General features: G+C 36.1%; 1 pseudogene; it reads left to right on the top strand.

The window, feature by feature from the left end:
- The first annotated feature begins 20797 nt into the window (after positions 1 to 20797).
- LOC118977184 (uncharacterized) lies at positions 20798 to 20951 on the top strand (annotated as a pseudogene).
- Positions 20952 to 21500: the final 549 nt, after the last annotated feature.

Below are 21500 nucleotides of genomic sequence, written 5' to 3'. Positions count from 1 at the left end.
ATGTGGGAATAACTAAATGACATAATTCTTAGAATTATAATTCTAAGAATTATAATTCATAATTCTTAGATATAGCAACACACTGAAAACACTCAACAAGTGCTGGCCATTATTTACTGAAGAAGTGATATTTGCAGTAACGCAGAGGTGGGCTTCTCAAACAGAGATAAGAATTTGTGAAAATATAAAAACATCTAATATGACCAGAGACTAGAGAGCAGTGAACAAATTGAGGAAAACATGATGAGTGTGGCTGGAAATGGAACTTTAAAGGTAGTTCAGATGATGGAGTTGGATAAGAAAGGACAATATATGAGCCCATGGTTTTCAAACTTCAGTATGTAGAATGGTGCAGATGCCTTGTCCTCACCCCAGAGCTTCTTACACATTGTTCATCTCAAGATTTTAAAACAAATATTCCTTTGGGCAGAAAGAAGCCATCAGAATTTTTAAAGCAGTGAAGTGTGTAAAATCTATGAGACAAAATGTAATAGTGCAAATATAATTATAAGCTATAAAATAAAGTCCAAAAATTTACCTCTAATAAAGCACAAGCAAAAATTAGTTAGCAGGCCTGGGAAGGGGTAATTGACAGACATCGTTAATAAGTAATATACTTATATGTAAAATTAATGATAGTCAAGAAAGCTAGCAGAGTTCAAATAAAAATTGGCTACATAGAAAAGTTCTAGAAACTAAAATATCTGCAGTGTGTAATCACCTGAAGAAAACCAGCTGAAGATCAGCTGACCCCATGTCTTCATCTCAAAACACAAGAATTAGCTTTGCAAGTCTAAATAATCAATATTACTTCCCAGTTTTGACAGTTTCATTTTCAACAGCTTAAATTCATGATGTGCTATATATGATGGTCTAGGCTTGGGAGAGAGAACCTGGCTATGAGATGCCTTACATGTAACAAGTATGTAGATATTTTATTCAATAATTAATTCGTAAACCTACCTAGCTAGCAATTTTAATGAACATCTCTGAGAAAACATAGTCAATAGAGTATGCATTTTCTCCCACAAATAAATGTACTCTACCATTTGTGTTCTAATTTTATATTAACAGTATCACCTTTTACTAACCTTCCAAAGTAGACTTTAAAGGTGTCCTTGAGTTTTTCATTTCTGTGGTCTTATTCCATCAAAGTGACCGTTACTTCCTCTGAGTCTTTAAATAAAATAGTCCTGGATTTACTCTCTCCTCTCCCTCTCAACAGACCTATTTAAATGATCACTCATCTCAGCCATATCCACTGGTTGGGGTTGGAGCACCTTCCCCAGCAATCCATTGTTCAAATTTCTGCCACAATTGATTTCTTTTAAAAGTCCTGATGTCACCCTGGCTTGTGAGGCTCAGTGGATTGAGTGCTGACCTGCGAACCAAAAGGTCACAGTTCCATTGCCCGTCAGGGCACATGCTTGAGTTGCAGGCCAGTTCCCCAGTGGGCGGTATGCGAGAGACAAGCACACACTGATGCTTCTCTCCCCCTCATTCTCCCTCCCTTCCCCTCTCTCTAAAAATAAATAAATAAAATCTTTAAGAAAAAGAAAAGTCCTGATGTCCTTGTTAAGGAAGTAATATTATTGGTAATGTAACAAAGAGTCTGGTCAAGATGACAAAGCAACGTGGAATGGAAGCATATGAGAAAAGGTAAATGAACTGAGATTTTTAGCCTGGAGAAAACCATCAAGCATTAAAATAATGAATGAGTTATCAATCTGTATGTCCAAAGAGCAAATAGTGGTGGCAATAGGAAAAAGGATTTTGGTTTTCTGCCAAGGAGTTATTAATCACAGCTAGTAAAAGGTAGGTTGAAGTGCGTTGGAAGAGAAGGTATTTATAGTCTGGGTAATTTCCCAGAAAAGTTATTTTGAATGGAATTCTAGCAGTCAAGGAGTATTGGGCTGGAAGACCCTTAAAAGCCCATTTCAGTGAAGAGCTCTATGATTCTCTGAAATCAATTTTCTCTAAGAACTTGTTCTTCCCTGGTGAATATGTTCATGTTTTTCCCAAGCACGCTAAGGAAAGACTGATTTTTGTGACTCAGTAACAATAAGTAAGAGACATTAATATTCTCTTTGGCAATAGATTTGTGTTGAATAAAAGTGTCTCGATGCTAACAGAGAGAATATGTGCTTTTCAGTTTGGTTCACACAGGGAGCTCATTAGTTCTAAATTTAGACATAGGTTTAGTGTTGGAGGGATTCCAAGTTTGACTAATACATCTGAAGCTATCCTTGTCAGAAAAAAAAAATGATGGAGCATTCTATTTTTCTTCTTTGTGTGTCTGGGTGGGGGTGGGGTGGAGAGGAAACAACACACGATTTTTTGTATCAGCAAATCCCATCTGTCCCTGATTATCTAGTAGGCGTGCCAGTCTAATGAAGCTAAGTACACAGTAGGTATGCAGCCAACACTTTTAGGCTGATAGAATTGTTCTTACTTGGCAGAGGTGTATCAGTTAGCAAATTCACAGAGCATCTTGATTTAAGTCAACTGCTATACTTTTCTCCATGGTGAAATGTCAACGAAATGACACTAAGCACCTACTTGTTTCAAGAATAAGTGAACAAACATAAACAGGATGTTGCATTCACAGTTCTGCTCTTGAAAACTTAGTCTTGACAGAGACACAAATTTCAGTAATAGGCAACAGTATCAGTATTCAAATAGTGTCTTTTCAGCATAAATTCTCCCAGCAATCTTAAAAATTAACTACCTGGATACTCCTAAATTCTCTAAACTACATTGTTTAAAAGCATTCAATAATTTTAAATAAAATAGTTCAGTATATACTAGAACTTTTGCATATATTCATCTGCATTAATATCAGGATAAATTATAAAAATATGTTATTAAGAGTTTTATATTTTAATCAACATTAAATAATATTAATTATAAATTAAAATAGCTAAAGATATTTAAAATATTTAAATAATTAATTTTTGTTTAAAAAACACAAATAATTGTGATGTAAAAGGAATCCCCAAATTCAGCAATGTGTCCATCATAATCCACAAGATAGGTTCCCCCTTCACTTGTTATCAACAACTAAACAATGACCCAATGACACTTACCTGTGGGAAAAGTGATAAAGTGAGGAGCCTATGCTTATATGCTTATAAATACAACCTGAATACCCTCAGATCAAGAGTTATTGGGTAAAATGATGTATAGTTGATATTCACTTACAAAGCAAATAGTAACTGATATTACACTAGGATTTCACTGTCAAAACTATTTCACTTCTCTTCCTTTTTCTCAATATTTCCTTGATAGCTTTGTAGTAAGAAGAGTTGCCTGCATATTGAATTCTAATTTACAAAATTATATTAACACAATTTTTTTCACATTATACTTACTCATAAATGCGTAAGTGATTGTGTTTTAAATTTTGTTAATTTATTAAGAAGAAAGATGGTAATGGTGGTGATTAGGGACCACCATATTAAGCAGAAAAAGACAAGATACCTAGAGATGGGTAAAAGAAAAAAATATTCATGTATAATACTTTTTCCTAAAAAGAAATTCACTTAGAATTGAACTCAACAACATCACCAATTATCTGCTTCATCAAACAACAACAGAATTCACATTCTTCTTAAGCTTACATGGAACATTTGCCAAGATAGTCCACATTATGAGCCATATACACACCTTAAAAAATTCAAAAAAAAAAAGAAATTATACAATGTTTTCTATAATGCATTGGACCACAATGCAATTAAACTAGAAATCAGTAACAAAAGGGTATATGAAAAATTCCCAACTGTGTGTTTAAACAACGCATTTCTAAGTAATAGATGGGTCAAAGAAAAACTCAACAAAAATTTTCTAAAATTTTCTAAAATTTTCAACTAAATAGAAATTCAAATGTAACTTATCAGAACTTACAGGATATAGTGAACGCAATGATTAGAGGGAAATTTACAGAATTGAATGCATGTATTAGAAAAAAATAAAAATATAAAATCATTAGTCTAAGTTTCTACTTAGGGAACTAGAAAAGAAGAGAAAATTGAATTCAAAGTAAGTAGAAGAAAGAAAATATTAAGAATTCGAGCAGAAATCAAGTAAACTGAAAACAGGAAATCAACAGAGACAATCAACAAAAACAAAAGCTGGTTCTTTGAAAATCTGATTGAAGTGGTAAAGATCTAATCAGGGTAATTAGGAAGAAAGGTAGAGGACTCAAATTACTAACATCAAAAATGAAGGAGGGACATCACTACAGATCTCACAGACATTAAAAGAATACTATGAACAGCTCTATGCCCACAAATTTGATAACCTAGATGAAATAGACCAATTGTTTCAAACACACAGTCTAGCAAAACTCACACAAAGATGAATAGATTATTTGAAAAGTCCTATCTATAAAATTTATAATAATATAGATATATAATAGATTGAGTAAAGGAGGGAATTTCACGGGAAAGGGGGAAGGGTTTGCAGAAACAAGTATGAAGGACACATGGACAAAAACTAGGCAGGATGGAAATGAGGGAGGTGGGGAGCACTGGGGGTGTGGGCTGGGATAGGAATAAAAGACAGAAAACTGTACTTGAGTAACAATTAAAATAAACAATTTTTAAAAAAGAAGTTGAATCAATAATTAGTAACCATCTAAAAAATAGAAAGCACCAAACCCATGTAGATTCACCAGTGAATACTTTTTAAAAATATATTTTATAGATTATGCTATTACATAACCCCCCTCCTATTTTTTCCCTCTCTGTTCCCCTCCACTCTGCAAATCCCCTCCAAACTGCATTCCTCCCTATAGTTTATGTCCATGGTCTGTACATATAAGTTCTTTGGCTTCTACATTTCCTATACTATTCTTAACCTCCCCGTTTATTGTCTACCTACCATTCATGCTACTTATTCTCTGTATTTTTTCCTCCTCTCTACCCTTCCCATTCCCCTACTGATAACCCTCCATGTGATCTCCATTTCTGTGATTCTCTTTCTGTTCTAATTGTTTGCTTAGTTTGTTTTTATTTTTTTTTTTGTTTTTAGGTTCAGTTGTTAATAGCTGTGAGTCCGTTGTCACTTTACTGTTCATATTTTTTATCTTTTTTTTGGTAAGTCCCTTTAACATTTTGTATAATAAGGGCTTAGTGATGATAAACTCCTTTAACTTGACCTTATCTGGAAAGCATTTTATCCGCACTTCCATTCCAAATGGTAGCTTTGCTGGATAGAGTCATCTTGGATGTGGATCCTTGCCTTTCATGACTTGGTATACTTCTTTCCAGCCCCTTCTTGCCTGTAAGATTTTTTTTGGAGAAATTGGATGATAGTCATATAAGGACTCCTATGTTGGTAACTCTCTCTGCTTTTAAGATTTTGTTCTTATCTTTAATCTTGGGTAATGTAATTATAATGTGCCTTGGCATATTCCTCTTTGGGTCCAACTTCTTTGGGACTCTCTGAGCTTCATGAACTTCCAGAGAGCCTATTTCCTTTGTCAGATTGGGGAAGTTCTTCTTCATTATTTTGTCAAATAAGTTTTCAATTCTTGCTCTTCCCTTTCCCCTTCTGGCACCCCTATGATTTGGATATTGGAATGTTTAAAGTGGTACTGGGTGTTCCTAAGCCTCTCCTCATTTTTTTTTGAATTCTTGTTTCTTCATTCTGTTCTGATTAGATGTTTCTTTCTTCCTTCTGGTCCACGTTGTTGATCTGAGTCCAAGTTTTCCTGCCATCATTATTGGTTCCCTGTACATTTTCCTTCATTTCACTTAGCATAGCCTTCATTTTTTCATCTAATTTGCAACCAAATTCAATCAATTCTGTGAGCATCCTGATCGCTAGTGTTTTGAACTGTGCATTTGATAGATTGGCTATCTCTTTGTTGCTTAGTTGTATTTTTTCTGGAGCTTTGATCTGTTCTCTCATTTGGGACTTTTTTTTTTTGTCTCAGCATATCTTCTACGAAGTAAGGGGCAGAACCTTAGGTGCTCACCAGGGCAGGGCAACCCTCATTGCTAGGTTGCCATGCTGTATGTGGGAGGGATCTGAGGGGAAACAGTACTGCTTGCTCCTCTCTCTGCTGGTTTTCAGTCACTTCCCCACCATCGAATTGGGCCCTTCTGGTTCTGATTCCCAGGTGGGTGGGTCTGTGTACATTCTAGGACCCTGTGGGTCTCTCCAACAAACTCTCCTATGAAGCTGGCAGTTTCTCCTGCTGCCACCCCAACCCCACAGGTGTGTTCAGTCAGAGGCTTTGAGGCTTTATTTCCCCATGCTGAAACCTGGGTTACGAGGTCTGTCTCACTTCCCAGATGTTCCTCCCAGTTTCTCTGCACGTGAATGTGGGACCACCCAGTTTACCAGCGGCTGCCTGGCTGTGAGTCCTCTCTGCAATACTGCCCAATTCCGCCCCTCCTACCAGTCTGGATGAATGTTTCTTCTTTAACTCCTTGGTTGTTGGACTTCCATACAGTTTGACTTTCTGTCAGTTCTGGTTGTTTTTATTTTTAAATTTGTTGTTGTCCTTTTGGTTGTTCGAGGAGGCCCGGGGTGTCTACCTATGCCTCTATCTTGGCCGGAAGTCTGGATTCACTAGTAAATTCTAACAAACACTTAAGGAAGAAGTGATAGCAATTCTGCATAACCTTCATCAGAGGATAGAAGCATAGGAAACATCCTTCAAATTCACTCTATGGGGTTAGCATTACCCTAATAACAAAATTGTATGAATGTTACAAGAAAAGAAAATACAGAACAATATTTCTCATGAACATATATATAAAAATTTACAACAAAATATTATCAAATCAAATCCAACAGTGTAGGAAAATAATGATATACCATGACCATGTGGAATTTACCCAAATATGTAAGGCTGGTTCAATTATTAGAATGACCAACATTCAGAACACTGACAACACCAAATGCTGACCAGTCAGAGCAAGGACATGGAGGATGGTGAGGATGTAAACCATCAAAAAGTTTCATTCATTGCTGGTGGAAATGCAAAATGCTACAGCTACATGGGTTTTTTTTCACAAAAACTAAGCATACTTTTAAACATACAACCTAGCAATGTGTTCCTGATGCTCACCCAGAAGAGTCGGAAACTTATGTTCATACAAAAATCTACAGAGATGTTTATAGCAGCCTTATTTATAATTGCCAAAACCTGAAAGAAACCAAGATGTCCTTTAGTAAGTGGATAGATAAATAAATAGCTAATAGGATTATTCCAGCACCAAAAAGAAATAAGTTCTCAAGCAATGAAAAGATATGGAGTAACCTTAAATGCATATTACTGAGTAAAAGCAGCCAATCAGAAAAGGCTACATACTGTATGACTCCAACTTAAATCTGTGCCCACAAACAACAGTCTATGTCAGGCCCTGTCTGTCAGGGTTTTTCTATATGTATGTGTCTGTTTTGCCTAGACCATGTTTTCCTTAAACTTTTATCACTTCTCTAAGGTTGATTTTAGGATAGCAACCAGTCTGGCATCCTCTGCTAATTCACCATTTTGTTCCGGGTGTTGTCTTCTTGAGCTATGGTTTTGATCATTTTACTCTACTAGCTAAAATACCCAAATATGTTTCTTTCCCACTGAATTTAAAATCTAGCATGAAATTCAGGGACTTTCCTACCACTACTCTCTATTTACCTTATAACCTAGTCACCTACATTTTCTTACATTCCCCCAATATGTCACAGTCTATCATATCTTTGTGCCTTTTATTTTTTATTGTCATTCAAGTACAGTTGCCTCCATTTTTCTGCCACCACTTTCCCCCACCCCACCCACCCCCACCTCCCACCCTCAATTCTTCTCTCCTTTGGCTTTGTCCATGGGTCCTTTATACATGTTCCTTGATGACCCTTCCCCTAATTTTCCCCATTAGGGGGAATTCCACTAAATCCCCTCCCACCTCCCCTCTGGTTACTGTCAGTTTGTTCTTTATTTCAATGTCTCTGGTTATATTTTCCTTCCTTGTTCATTTTGTTGATTAGATTTCACTTATAGGTGAGATCCTGTGGTATTTGTCTTTTACCGCCTGGCTTATTTCACTTAGCATAATGCTTTCCAGTTCCATCCATGCTGTCATGAAAAATAGGGGCTCCTTCTTTCTTTCTGAAGCACAGCATTCCATTGTGTAAATATACCATAGGTTTTTGATCCACTCCTTTACTTACAATTCTTTATTATTTATTTTTTTACACAGAAAAAAGTGTGAGCTTTCTGAAACAAAAGTGCAACCATTTCATTTCCTTTCTTTGTATTTTTCCATGATCTCCAATGCATGAGAACAGAATTTTCAAGGATCCTGAATGACTTGAATCTAAACACACTGGTTGGCTACAGATAGATATACTTGTGTATTATCAGTTCCTCAAAACTCATAGCAATTTTCAGCTTTAGTGTCATTTGCACTTTCTGTTTCTTCTATCTGAAATGTTCTGTCTCCAGCTATTCCCATGCCCACCTTCTTCTCATCATGGGTCAAGTTTCTTTCTTTTTTATCTTTATTGTATTTTTTCCATTACTATTTTGTCCCTTTATACTCCCATCCCCCCCAGCAATAATCACACCACTGTCCACGTCCATGAGTCCTTTCCTCTTTCTTGCCCAAGCCCTCCACCCCCCTACCTTCCTCCCCCACTAGCTGTTATCTGCTCTCCAATCTGTAAGTCTTCTCCATTTTTCTTCTTAGTTCAGTTTGTTCATTAGATTCCACATATGAGTGAAATCATGTGGTATTTGCCTTTCTCTGACTGGCTTATTTCACTCAATATAATGTTCTCCTGGTCCATCCATATTGTTACAAAGAATAAAATTTTCCTCTTTTTTATGGTCAAGGAATATTCTATTGCATAAATGTTCCATAGTTGTTTGATTCACTCATCTGTTGATGGATACTTAGGCCGCTTCCATATCTTGGTGATTGTAAATAATGCTGAAGTGAACCTAGGGTCCTTATATTCTTTCTAATTAGTGTTTTTAGTTTCTTTGGGTATTTTTCTCAGAAGTGAGAGTACTGGGTCTAAAGCCAGATCCATTTTTTAATTTTTTGAGATATCTCCATACTGCTTTCCACAGTAGCTGCATTCCCACCAACAGTGCAAAAGTGTTCCCCTTTCTCCACATCCTCACCAGCACTTGTTGTTTGTTGATTTATTGATGATAGCCATTCTGACAAGTGTGAGATGGTATCTCACTGTGGTTTTAATTTGCATTTCTATGACGATTAATGATGTTGAATATCTTTTCATCAATCCAATTGTTAGCTTTCTGAGAGGCTACTTTAAATACTGTATCTGGTTTGTCTTTCAGGACACTTGTAATGATTTCACAGTCCACTGAGTCCGTTCACTGTGCTATGTCAATGTTACATAGTGGTCATCTTGCTCACTTGCTTGTTTACATGTTTAGGTTTGTCTTTGTAATCTAAACTAGATCATCCATAAGAGCAGAGGAGAAGTTGTCTGAATTCTTCATCATTCTAAACCTAGAGACAGCTACAGTAAATGGCACATATATAGTTCTGATGTCTTAAGAAAATATTTTCAGCTAAATAAATATGTGATACTTCTTTGTTCAGAAATTTTGTGAAGCTAGCTTTCTGCTATCTTTTAAATATAGTTAATGATGACCAGATTTTTTTCTTTTATGGTATCTACTTTGTTCTCTATAACAGCAAACAAAAACAAAACAAAAGAAACCAAGCAGTATTAGGGGTCGCTATGCAGTAAAATAGTGAAGAGCAAAGGAAGAATAAAATATTATGACTATCTTATGAAATAATTTACCTCTGATTTAATACACTATCTAATATATAGAAGGCTATCAAAATTTTATATACATAAACATGAGATTCATGATAAACTAATAAATATTACTTTTTAAATTTAATATAGAATTCTTGACCAGTAAACACTTCAAACTGAATTTGTTCAGAACAACCATGGTTTTTATAAAATTTCCTGTAATCTCCTGGAAAGTTCTGTTCCTTCAAGTACCAACTTTCTTATTTAATATTTTTGTTACATTCTTGAGCCCCTCATTTATTATTAAATGAAGCAGTTCTATTGATGTATGTTGAATTCAAAGCAGAAATGTGTCTTCCTTGGATTATGTAAGATCAAATACTACAGGTGCACTACCAGCTTTTGTACATCTGTTGAAAAGATCTAGAAATCTGTGGCTGACATTTTGTTATTTCTTTGAAAGTTTTATTTTTTTTAGACAGGGACTGAGGAGCCAGAAAAAATGAACACAATAGAAATAGGTCCTGATTATGTATGATGATTAAAGCACTACAAAGCCTAGTGGTTTTAATGGAGAAGATAGTTCTAGTGCTTTCCTTCAGGAACACAATAGAATGTTTAACATTTATAACTTGGTACTTACTTTTTCTTTAACATATATAATTCTTTATTGATGCACTTTGGACACAGAAAAGGTTGTTCATTTATCTTCAATAAGTCTGTGATTTATTGAGAGGAATAAAATACGTATTAATCATTGGATTTCAGGATATGAAATAATTTTTCAAGTTGTCCAGATGAGCCTGTCCAGTTAAATTCTATCATCAATTGTAGAAACTTGGCCTTGAATGTCAATCTGTCTCTAGAAACAGTTTTAATTTCAGCCTCTTCCAGTGCATCAGTGACTTGACAGTGAGTTATGAATCTCCACTTTCTCAGCTAGACAAGTTGCTCACACATTTCCCAATAACATGACCATATGCTAGAGGAATTATCTTAGATAAATGTGATTTTTAATAAAAATAAAATCTTCTTCTGTACTATGACAAAACTGTACATGTGAAATGAGTCATATGACATATAAAATAGAAACTGCATTCATTGTGTGTTCCTGTCTTTTGAAAATCCTGCACTGTGTACTAAAAATCCATTTTCATCAGTGTAGAAGAAAACCTATACAGCACAATAATATTGTTCTAATAATTCACAAAGGCCAGAGGCAAAGTCCATTGTCAGGGTGCTTCCCAAAGTAACAGTTTAAATAGCAAGAATACATTTAAATACACAATTTGATGTGATTGCCATGAAACATAGAAAAGAAATTCAATTAACTGTATTGCTCAACACAGATGAGAACACTGAAAAATAAAATAAAATGGCCATGTTTATTCCAAAGAAGGAATTTAGGTAAATATCTTTTGATTACTATCCATTCTAACAGAAATTAACTGAAAACATTAAAGAAATAAAACAGATCAATTGATGCTGAATGAAGTAAAGGAAATTACTAAGCTACACCACTGGCTACCTTGTGAGGCCTTTAAGGCAACAGAGTTTGAAGCTTTCCGTTTGTTTCTACACCCTGCCTAGGTCTATATAAGCCTCAAAAAGACATTCGGTGCTGTTTTAGGGATGAAATTAGGCCATGTGAGTGCAGAATTTAGCACAGTGTGTTGTGCAGAGTAAGTGTTCAAGACAGTTAAGCTATTATTATAGTTTCTATTAATAATAAATTATTTTCTACACAATTTAATACCCAACTATGCATGTAAATACACATGAGAATAACCTTTCTGAATGTCATTTCTTCATTAGAAGGCACTGACTCCAAACCAGGCTTCTCAGCTGAGGGTGATTTTGTCCTCACAAACAATATGTGACAATGTCTAAAGACATTTTTGGTTTTCATGGTGGTGGAGGGAGTTGTTACAAACATCTAGTGTTTGGAGGCCAGGGATGCTGCCAAACATCCTACAGTGAACAGGGCAGCCCCACAGCAAAGAACTATCCAGCCTAAAGTATCAATTGCACCAAGGATGAGGAATTCTGCTCTAAATAATTTATGTGACTTCTTTGCTTTCCTTGGCTATGTGATTACTGAGAAAGCAATAATTATGAAAACTGGAGAATACCAGTTCAATTCTTTCCCCACCCCCAGTGCTGTAGGCAAGCCAAGCCAGAGGGTGTAATAAGAGTGCTTAGAGAGAGAAACAGCTTTAAGAGAAGGGAAACTAATGAGTAAATGAGTTCACTTGCCAAGAAAATTTGATTAATATCTCTTCCTCAAAATTACCATTATGAGGGAGTGGGCCAAGAGTAAGCTAATACAATTTAAAAAGCCAAAGTTCAGGAATCATAAGGCTCCACTCAAACATAATATTCCATTGGTCAGAAAGATTCATGGGACTACAGAATGCACAGGAATGTACACATATAATCTGGAACATACGCAAGTAGAAATCCAAATTAGATCACAAAGGTGACCACTTTCGATTTACTATTGTCTGTCAATAATGACTTAGTCAGCTCAGGCTGCTATAACAAAATACCACAGACTGGGTGGTTAAACAAAGAGCATTTATTTCTCACAGCTCTAGAGACTGAAAGTCTAAGAGCCTGCAGCCATTAATAAATCTATAGAGGTATTGTTGGAGATAATCCCATTCATGTGGGTGTCACCTGGCAGTTCGGATTTTGCCCATGAGCACAGGTAGAGGCATGCTGAAAAAAGTTCTCCCACAGAAATCTAGATTTGCAAGATCAAGTTCTAGGTTATGTGTACAGACAGTATTATTGGCTGAATTTTTCACACTCATTCATAAATGAGTGTTATTAGCTGCAAACAAAAATATTTTTGATGAATGCTGCTCATGAGGTCAGAGATGACAGGCATTTAAGAACGAGAAGGAGAACTTACTTGAGAAACATTAATAGTTTGTAAAATGTTATGCTCACAGCAACCCTTGGCAGGGCATAGGCCATTTCATCATCTTACAGATGAGAAAAGTGAGGCTTAGAAATTTTAAGAAACTCATCCAAGGTCATACTTCTAAAAAGAGCTGGATTTCCATTTAGGTTTATCCAGTCAAAGCCATGTTCTTATTACTGGGTCAGGTTGGTTTCTCCAAGAACACAAAGAGATACTTCTTTCTGAGTTGGACAGAGAAGAAAAGGGTAGGCAAAGTTACACAAGATCAGATGCTCGAGGGAAGGGGATCAAAAGGACTCTTTTAAAATCATCTTGACTCTAAAGAGTGACATGTACATATCAAAAGTTGTAGTCATAGGAAGCCAGGGATGCAGAGAAAAGCTTGAGAGGAGTGGAAAAGCCCGAGACAAACAGTGTTAAAAGCACTCACGCGGGTTCAGAGGGCTGTGCAGTGTGACTATGGAGACCAGGCGAGGTGAGAGCAGCACCACTGGTGACAGTGCCAGTCAGAGAGCAGATGAGGCAACAGACATATAACAGCTTAAATGCAGGATAAAGTGCCTGGGTTTTGCACATATTGCACACTTGCCCAACCCCACTGTGCCTTGGCATAATAAAGTATTACACAGACTATTGGCATGCATTGGTGAAAGAGTAAATGATGAGTATTTTCAAAATTTAAACATTAGAGATGGAGATGGACTTTAAATATTACTTTAACTTATGGACACACACACACACACACACACATATATATATATATATATATATATATATATATATATATATATATTTAAACTCACCTCTTTCCAAAAAATGATTTGCTGTGGAATAAGCATCCACAAAATGGCATTCCTTCTCAGCAGTGCTCTGGGGATTGGCATGCAGACAAAACATTCTTCAGAGCTGAGAAGATGCTCAGGAAGACACAGCTGTGGTACAAGACACACTAACAATGACAGAAACAAGAGTGTGGCTAGAAGCTTTCCAATTTGTCTCTTCTTTATAGAGAGGTCAAAAAGCCTATCATGCTTGATTAAAATTTTAATTAAATCTGTCTGAATTCTACTTTCAAATGTTGTTTTATTATCCATTGAACACTAGAAATTCTCCATGAAGATAATACTCATAAATTTTGGTTGTCATACAAATTTCTCTCCCTGAAACATGGTTAAAAATCTGCCTTTGATCCAGCATTCCCACTTCTGGGAATATATCTGAAGGAACCACAAAGATTAATTTGAAAGAATATAAGAACCCCTATATTCATTGCAGTGTTACTTACAATTGCCAAGATATGGAAGCAGCCTAAGTGTCCATTAATAGATGAGTAGATAAAACAAGTATGGGACATTTACACAATGGAATATTATTCCTCTGTAAAAAAGAAGAAAATTTTACCCTTTGCAACAGTATGGGTAGACCTGGAGAACATTATGCTAAGTGAAATGAGCCAGTTAAAGAAAAACAAATACCATATGATTTCACTCATATGTGGAATCTAATGAACAAACTGATCTAACAAGCAAAATGGAAACAGACTCATAGATAGAGAGCAGATGACAGCTAATTGGGGATGGCATTAGTGGGTGGAGGGCTTGAGCAAAAAATGAAAAAGGACTCATGGACATGGACAACAGTGTGGTTATTGCTGGGAGGAGGGGAAGATAAATGGACTACATGGTAATGGAAAAATATACAATAAAGATTAACTTTTTTAAAGTAAACTTTTGTTATCTAGCCAAACTCATATGGATTAATTGTCAACACCAGTAGAGAGATAAGCTGTTTGCTGCAATAAGAAGAGACAAAATTAGCATTTGTTGAGCCATTACAAATGTCAATCAGTTACTTATTTCTCAGTCATGATCTTGCCTACTTTATTTTTGCCAAAATGACAAGTGAGCATTATCATCTCTTACATGTTTGAAAACACTGAAACACAGAGGTAAAATTTTTGCGTGAGGTCACATAACCAAGAAAGCAGGAATAAACAAGGTCTGCAGCAACAAATGCTTTGGACTTGACCCCACACTCAGTTGCTCTCTCCAGTGATGTTAAAAGGGACATATACTTTATTTTCTAAAATGGAACTATCACAATTTAAACATACTATTTATTGAAGGTTGGGAGGATTCCTCAGAGCAACAAAATATAAAATATGGTAAGATAAATTTTTAAATATTAATTTGATTTGTTCAAGGAGCTATAATTTTGTTCTAGACTTTCTGGGAAATATGACATCGTGGATTGACCAAGAGTGTCCACAAGCATTTGGGGGCCTCAGCCAAAGGGAGTTTCAGGAGAAAGAATTCTGGAAATGCAATTTCTGCTTCTTTGTTCCAGAGGCAGCATTGTTTTTTGCCTTTTGCTTCATATGGTGACATCATCTGAATCAGAAAGGGAAGAACACTGTGCCAAATTTAGAATACAGTTGAACTTTGAGATTTCATACATTAGAAATAAATTTCAGTCTTCAGACATCACTTTGTGAGCTATAAAATAAAACATTACTTCCTTTTTCCAAGAAAAGTGCCTCCCTCCTAACAGCCTCTTAGACATCACATTTCCTCCACAAAACCAGACTTCCATGAGCTAAGCACGAGTGAATTAGAAACACATGTACCAAGTTGTCCCTGGACCTAACGGTTACAGAGGAAACACACCAATGTTCTCATAATAAACCTCCCAATCTGGGGATTTGGATGCACATCAAACTGGGTAAGAAATTAGTAACACCCTTATGGGATCATGCATTACCTATCTTTATTCACCACTTCTAATGCTCAGCACTCATGGTAATGATTTTTCGAAAACCAACTCCAAATTTAATTTAAGATTCATTATTCCCTGTGGCAGGTCTTCCAGGCAGCAAAACCACCTCAGAATGGGAAAAACAAAGCAAACTCGAACATGGGGGAGGGGGTAAATTGTGATTTTTCATGTAGGCACTTTCATCTAGGCTTATCTGAAAGGTGTGATAGGCTGGGATAGTTTTCATATTACAAACGGTTACCAGGATTTTATGTGTGTCTTAGAGAAACTGAAATTGAGTTATACTATATGAGTAAGGTGAAATACAATACAAATACAGTAAGATCCTATAACACTATTGTATTTCAACATCAATACTTCATGAACCCATCTCCCAAAGAATTTACACTCTGATTTTCTTTCATGTTATTGGGAACTGATCATAACTATTTTCATTTGTATTTGAGCCACATACAAATCCCAAAATATTTACCCTAGAGCCCTGACCCATGAAGTTCACTTGATTGGATCATTGTCCTGTTGCAGGTTCGGACTCCAGTCAGGGCACGTATGAGAGACAATCAATTGATATTTCTTTTCCTCTCCCTCCCTTCCCCTCTGCCTAAAATCAATAAGCATGTCCCTAGATGAGGATAAAAAACACTTACACTAGAATCTGAATTTTCAGAGGATTTGGAGTGGTAATAGTTATTGTTCTCTACTCTTTTTTTATTTTTTATATTCCTTTATTAGAGCAAGATCCCTGACCAGTATACAGTGATGTATTTACTAAATAGACATCTGTGCAGAAATTACATAGTATCCATCTAGGTAGATTTTCATTACATTGTTTCTATTGATGGAATAGTTCCATTTATAAAATTTTATACAGCAAAAAGCCTTGAATTTTATCAAGCTACCCATTAAGTTATCCATGAAAAAGTCGAGTGATACTTAATTGAGTGAGTAATTCACTCACTCAAAAGTTGAGTGAGTAATTTTAGCTACTATATTTTACAGCATTAAACAGCTTAAGCACTAAGTAATATCTCAAAATGTCTTTCTATGCACAAAGGCATTTAGCAGACAGAGCGGAGTCCATTATCTCACCCAGATTCAGACAGATGGGTCTCAGTTGAGAACTGTACACTAAATAACCAGTTCTCAGAGACAAAAGTACTCCTAACCTGAATTTCTTAACCACCAATATGGACTTCTTACTCTTTTCCCTTTATTTTCTTTTTTTTAAGATTTTTTTTATTTATCTTTAGAGGGGAAGGGAAGGAGAGAGGGAGAGAAATATCATTGTATGGTTGTGTATCATTGCCTCTTGTGTGTCCCCCTCTGGGAACTGGCTGCAACCCAGGCATATGCCCTGACTGGGAATCAAACCGCAATCGTGTGGTTCGCAGGCCCACGCTCAATCCATTGAGCTACACCAGCCAGGGCTTCCCTTTATTTTCATCATTAATTTTTCCACAATCCATAGATCTGAAAAAAAATGAAGTTTTGAAATCCATTTTCAATGTCCCAGTTCTCATTTCAAGTATTTCTTTATCAGCACTCCTCAACTGTATTTCGGCATCTTTGACAAATCCTGAGTTCTCTTCACCTCATCAGGCATCATTTCAGGCAGAATGCTGCCTGCCTGTTGTATTTCATCAGCCCTCAAAGACTGGGACAGCTCCAGGTCAGGATTAGTTTCTTTGGAGAAAAACAGTGTACAGTGTAGAGGATTTAAAATCAATCTAATCTCTCATAACAACATCAATGTTCTTTAATTGTGCAAATAATAAAGTATGGTATCAAACCAAATGTAAAGTCATCAGTACCTTGTTTTTCTACTTGGTGCTATTTTCTTCTTAATTTGGGCCCTGATGTCTTTCATTTGATTTGAGGATTTTTTCCTCAAGCAGGAGCCAGAGGAATGTGAGAGCATCAGCTTTCATACATTTCGAGGCACCTCGGCTTTGTAGAGATGATTGTGTTACTACGGCATTTAAGGAAGAAAAGCAAGCTGTTCTGAGCCGTGTCAAGTCTCATTGTAATCTAGTTTTGAACCATGTACTGTAAGGACATTCCCTCTCACACAGAACTAGTGATTTACCCTCTGTTGGGTTCCACCCTTAGAGCTGCTTGGTGATAAATAAACTCAGAGCAGAAAGAGTGTAATTAAAAATTAACTCCATCCAATTGGTTGGGCACTGCTTTCACTTTTGCATGTTTTTCTGATTGGGGAGCTTTTCAAATCTTTAATTGTAATGCAAAATAAAGCCTCTGGTCATCAAAATCCCTTTAAAAAGAGGGAGAAAGTTGTCTACCTCGGTTGTCCTCAAATCTTTTTTCCTGGATTTTTATTTCTCAAATTTGTTGCAGTTTCATAAATCCTGGGGGCAGGAGGCAGAGTATTCGACTAACGAAAAGCTGGTGCCACCATCACCAGGTCAAGAGTCCAGAAGCTCTGATTTTCCAGCTAACCCCTTATTTGCTATGGAAACTTTCCTGACTCTTTAGTTCAGCCAATGCAAGGTTGAAGTTTTCAAAGATGTACTTTAACAACAGAAAAAGAGAGGAAGAAGGGCAGGGAGAAGGAGGGGAAGTGGAGGGGAGGAGAGCCCGTGATACAAACTAGAGAAGTAATTTAATTAAATTACTCAAATAAATTTTTTAAATAGAAATCGGTTATTGCTCCTGCTGAGTGTCCAGTTTTAAAGGAGGGGCCAATTTTAAGTACCTTTATTGCACCATGCCATGAAGGGCCAGCCATCCACCCAGGGGCAAGCTGACGACAATGAACCCTCCATAATGAAGAGGAAAACTTTATTTTACGATTTGAAAAGATTTTTCCTTCAGTTGCCAGAATCATCATTCATGGACTTTCAGAAAGTCTTGTTCATCACTACCAACAAATACCTCAATTTACAGCAAAAAAAGAAGGCGGGGCCTCACAGCCATGGCATTGACTGCATTTCCAAGTGCCTCATTGTCCTAAAACAGCTGCAAGAATGGTGAAGCAGCCTGCTGAAGCTCAACTGGAGACAACACCCTTTGTGTTTGGGTTGCAGTCTTCAGAAATTCTGTTTTACCCTCAAATCCATAGCCAACACATTGTATTGTGAACTGAGAACCACTGGGCAGAAATAAGAGCGGTCCCTCACTGCTACATGAATAGATCACTAGAAGTGTTTTGCTTCCCATCTCCACAACCTTACTGGGTTTAAAGAGTAATACTGACCAAGAGAACAATGCTTCACCACACAATACTGTCATAGTTCATAGTTCTATCAAATTTTAACCTTCGACAAGCCACAGGGACAGTCTGCGTTCCTCATTCTGTTGAGAAACAGACAGGAAATATATTTGTACACGGTGCTTTTTGTGAGGATGTAACATAACATGCCCACAGATATAGATAGAGAAATACACAGATAACATGCATTGAAAATGAGAGAAATGCATCCAAATTAAGTCATTTCACTAAATTAATTTTTTAAATTTTATCTATTGATTTTTAGAGCGAAAGAAAGAGGGGAGAGAGAGACATTGACTTGTTGTTCTACTTATCCATGCATTGATTAGTTGCTATTTGTAGATGCCCTGACCAGCAATCAAACTTGCAACCTTGGTATACCAGGATGATGCTCTTAACCAACTGAACTACCTGGCCAGGGTTAAATAAAATTTTAAGAAAAAAAAAAGGCATAGTATTTAGATGCTTATGATTTGTTTCCCCAATGGTTTCTACCATTTATTAATCATATGCTGTGGACAACTCACTCATTTCTTGACTTGATTTCCATGACTGTGAAATGGGACAATGGTAGGATTAAGACTAAGTGACATAATTTACATAAAGTCATAATTCATGTGAAGTGCTTAGCACCTCTTTCTAAGAAAACACTCAATGAAAATGATCAATTACTCTCATATATTTATAGTGATATATTTATGCACACATATGCATATACATATAAAACAGATGATGAATATAGATAGAGTGACCATTTATCAGTACTTTCTTGAGTATTTTGTTTCTGAGAAAATTACAGTGGAATTATAAAGCTTCTTTAATACTTTTTAACTTTGAATTTATAGTTTAAAAATTATAGGAATGAAATAAATTGTTTTATACATATATAATTTATTCTCTGAACAATGTCAAGAGAAACAACCAAATACATTGCTTATGTAATTGAAAATTTTAATATATGCTTAACTTTTTTATGTTCCCCATATTATCTCCCGAATGATTTCTCATTCTGCTCTTTAGATTCTTAAGTATCAGTAATGATGTTAAAATTATCATTCTTAAATGGTTACTGAGGTTATGCATTCTGGAAAACTTCAGCTTTTTACCACCTTTTTCTCATAGCTTTAGAATTTGTAGGGCAGAACTTGCTAGGAACACATGTAGGACTATGTTTAATGGTTATATGGCCTTTTTAAAGAGTAGGTCAAAATTGGTACAGATTTTGTTTCAGTAAATCACTCGCTTAAATGTCATTACTGGAGTGACAACTCTCTCAGCCCCGCCTTCTAACCCACAGGCTGCCTTGATGTGGGAATTGTAGGGCTATAATTAATTTTGAAGCAACTAAAGTACCATGATCATTTCATGGATGTTTTTTAGCTGTATAATTCCTCCCACACTGGTGCTCAGTATGTGCATTTTCCAAATAAGGTTGCCAAAGAAGAAATACTGATGAAAATAAGCTTGAAATAGACAAGGGAAAATAAATGAATTAAAAAGTTTAATGAGAACAAAAATAAGTTAATGGGGTTAGGAGTTTCCTTGCCAGTTTTTGGCCAAATGCAAATTAAGACTAAGAAGGGGTAATTTCCTCTTTTACAGATCTTCCAGGCCACACAAACACTGAAAAAAAATTAGGACTATTAAAACAAAGTCAAATGTTGATATTAAATAGTCAAAAGAGTCATTGAGTAGATACAAATATGAAAACTTAGAAGTGTGAAGTGATTTTCCTAACATCCCCTTAAATGTTATCAGTAAAATTAAGACTAAATTTCAATTCAGTGTTTTATCCAGAGGTCCATATGATATACTGCATATCAGATGTATATCTTCTGTCTTATTTTAGGTATAACTTAATATTTATAATGCTGATTTCAAGCTACAGGAATCAATTAACTTCAAAAATGGAGGTGTGGGAAGGAAAGCCTTATTTACGGTGAGATGCCAACTAATAATGCAGTAGGAATGATGGAGGTAGTAAGGTCACCTGTTTAGCAATCATAATATTAATAATCAATCTAGACAAAAGTGATTAGTGATTGCTAAAACCATTTGGTAAACATTTTTTGGGAACAAGATATTTGAACAGCCTCGAGATATCTCCCCAGAGAATACTTACCTGTCAGGGGATATACCATGATCACAAAGGTGGTTTCCCGGGTGAGGCTTTTATCTATTGCACTCCAGATGTCCTGGCCCCTGTGAGTTCCCCAAATGTGGGAAACTCAACTGCATTATTTGTGGTAGTGGGGACTGCATTCCCTGAAAACAAGATATCTCCCAAGAGAATGCTCATTATAGCCAAAAGGAAAGGTAAATTTATGGTGGAAAAGATAGCAGATATCATCACAGCCCAAGACATAGAACTAACATTCCACAAATGGGAGAGAGGTGTGTCTCCCAGAGTGAGGAGCTGAGGGTGCACAACTCAGGAGAGCCTAACTGCCAACAAACAAACAACAGCCACCAGAGTCTACTCATAAGGAGAAAACAGCAAATAGAAATCCGCAAATCAGGAAACAGTGTGAAAATATTTCTCAAAAAAAATGTAAATGTCATAAAAGGCTAGGGGAAAATGCAGACAGGGGGGAAATGCAGGCAACTGTAAATGAACAACAATTAATTTTAAAAAAAGACAAAAACTGAGGAGTTATTTCAGAAAAAAATAGGATGTGGCAGCTAAATGAAGTGACCAATAACAGACTGCATGTTGACTTGAATAAAAAAGGCTGAATAAAGCTTTAATAGAACAATCAGAGAAATATGAATATGGGGTTGATAAAACACACTGGTATTATATCATGATACATTTTC

The sequence above is a fragment of the Sturnira hondurensis genome, unplaced genomic scaffold (assembly GCF_014824575.4).
Source record: "Sturnira hondurensis isolate 20B ecotype Veracruz unplaced genomic scaffold, ASM1482457v3 Scaffold0021214, whole genome shotgun sequence".
Lineage (NCBI taxonomy): Eukaryota > Metazoa > Chordata > Mammalia > Chiroptera > Phyllostomidae > Sturnira > Sturnira hondurensis.
This window is presented reverse-complemented; position numbering and strand designations above follow the sequence as displayed.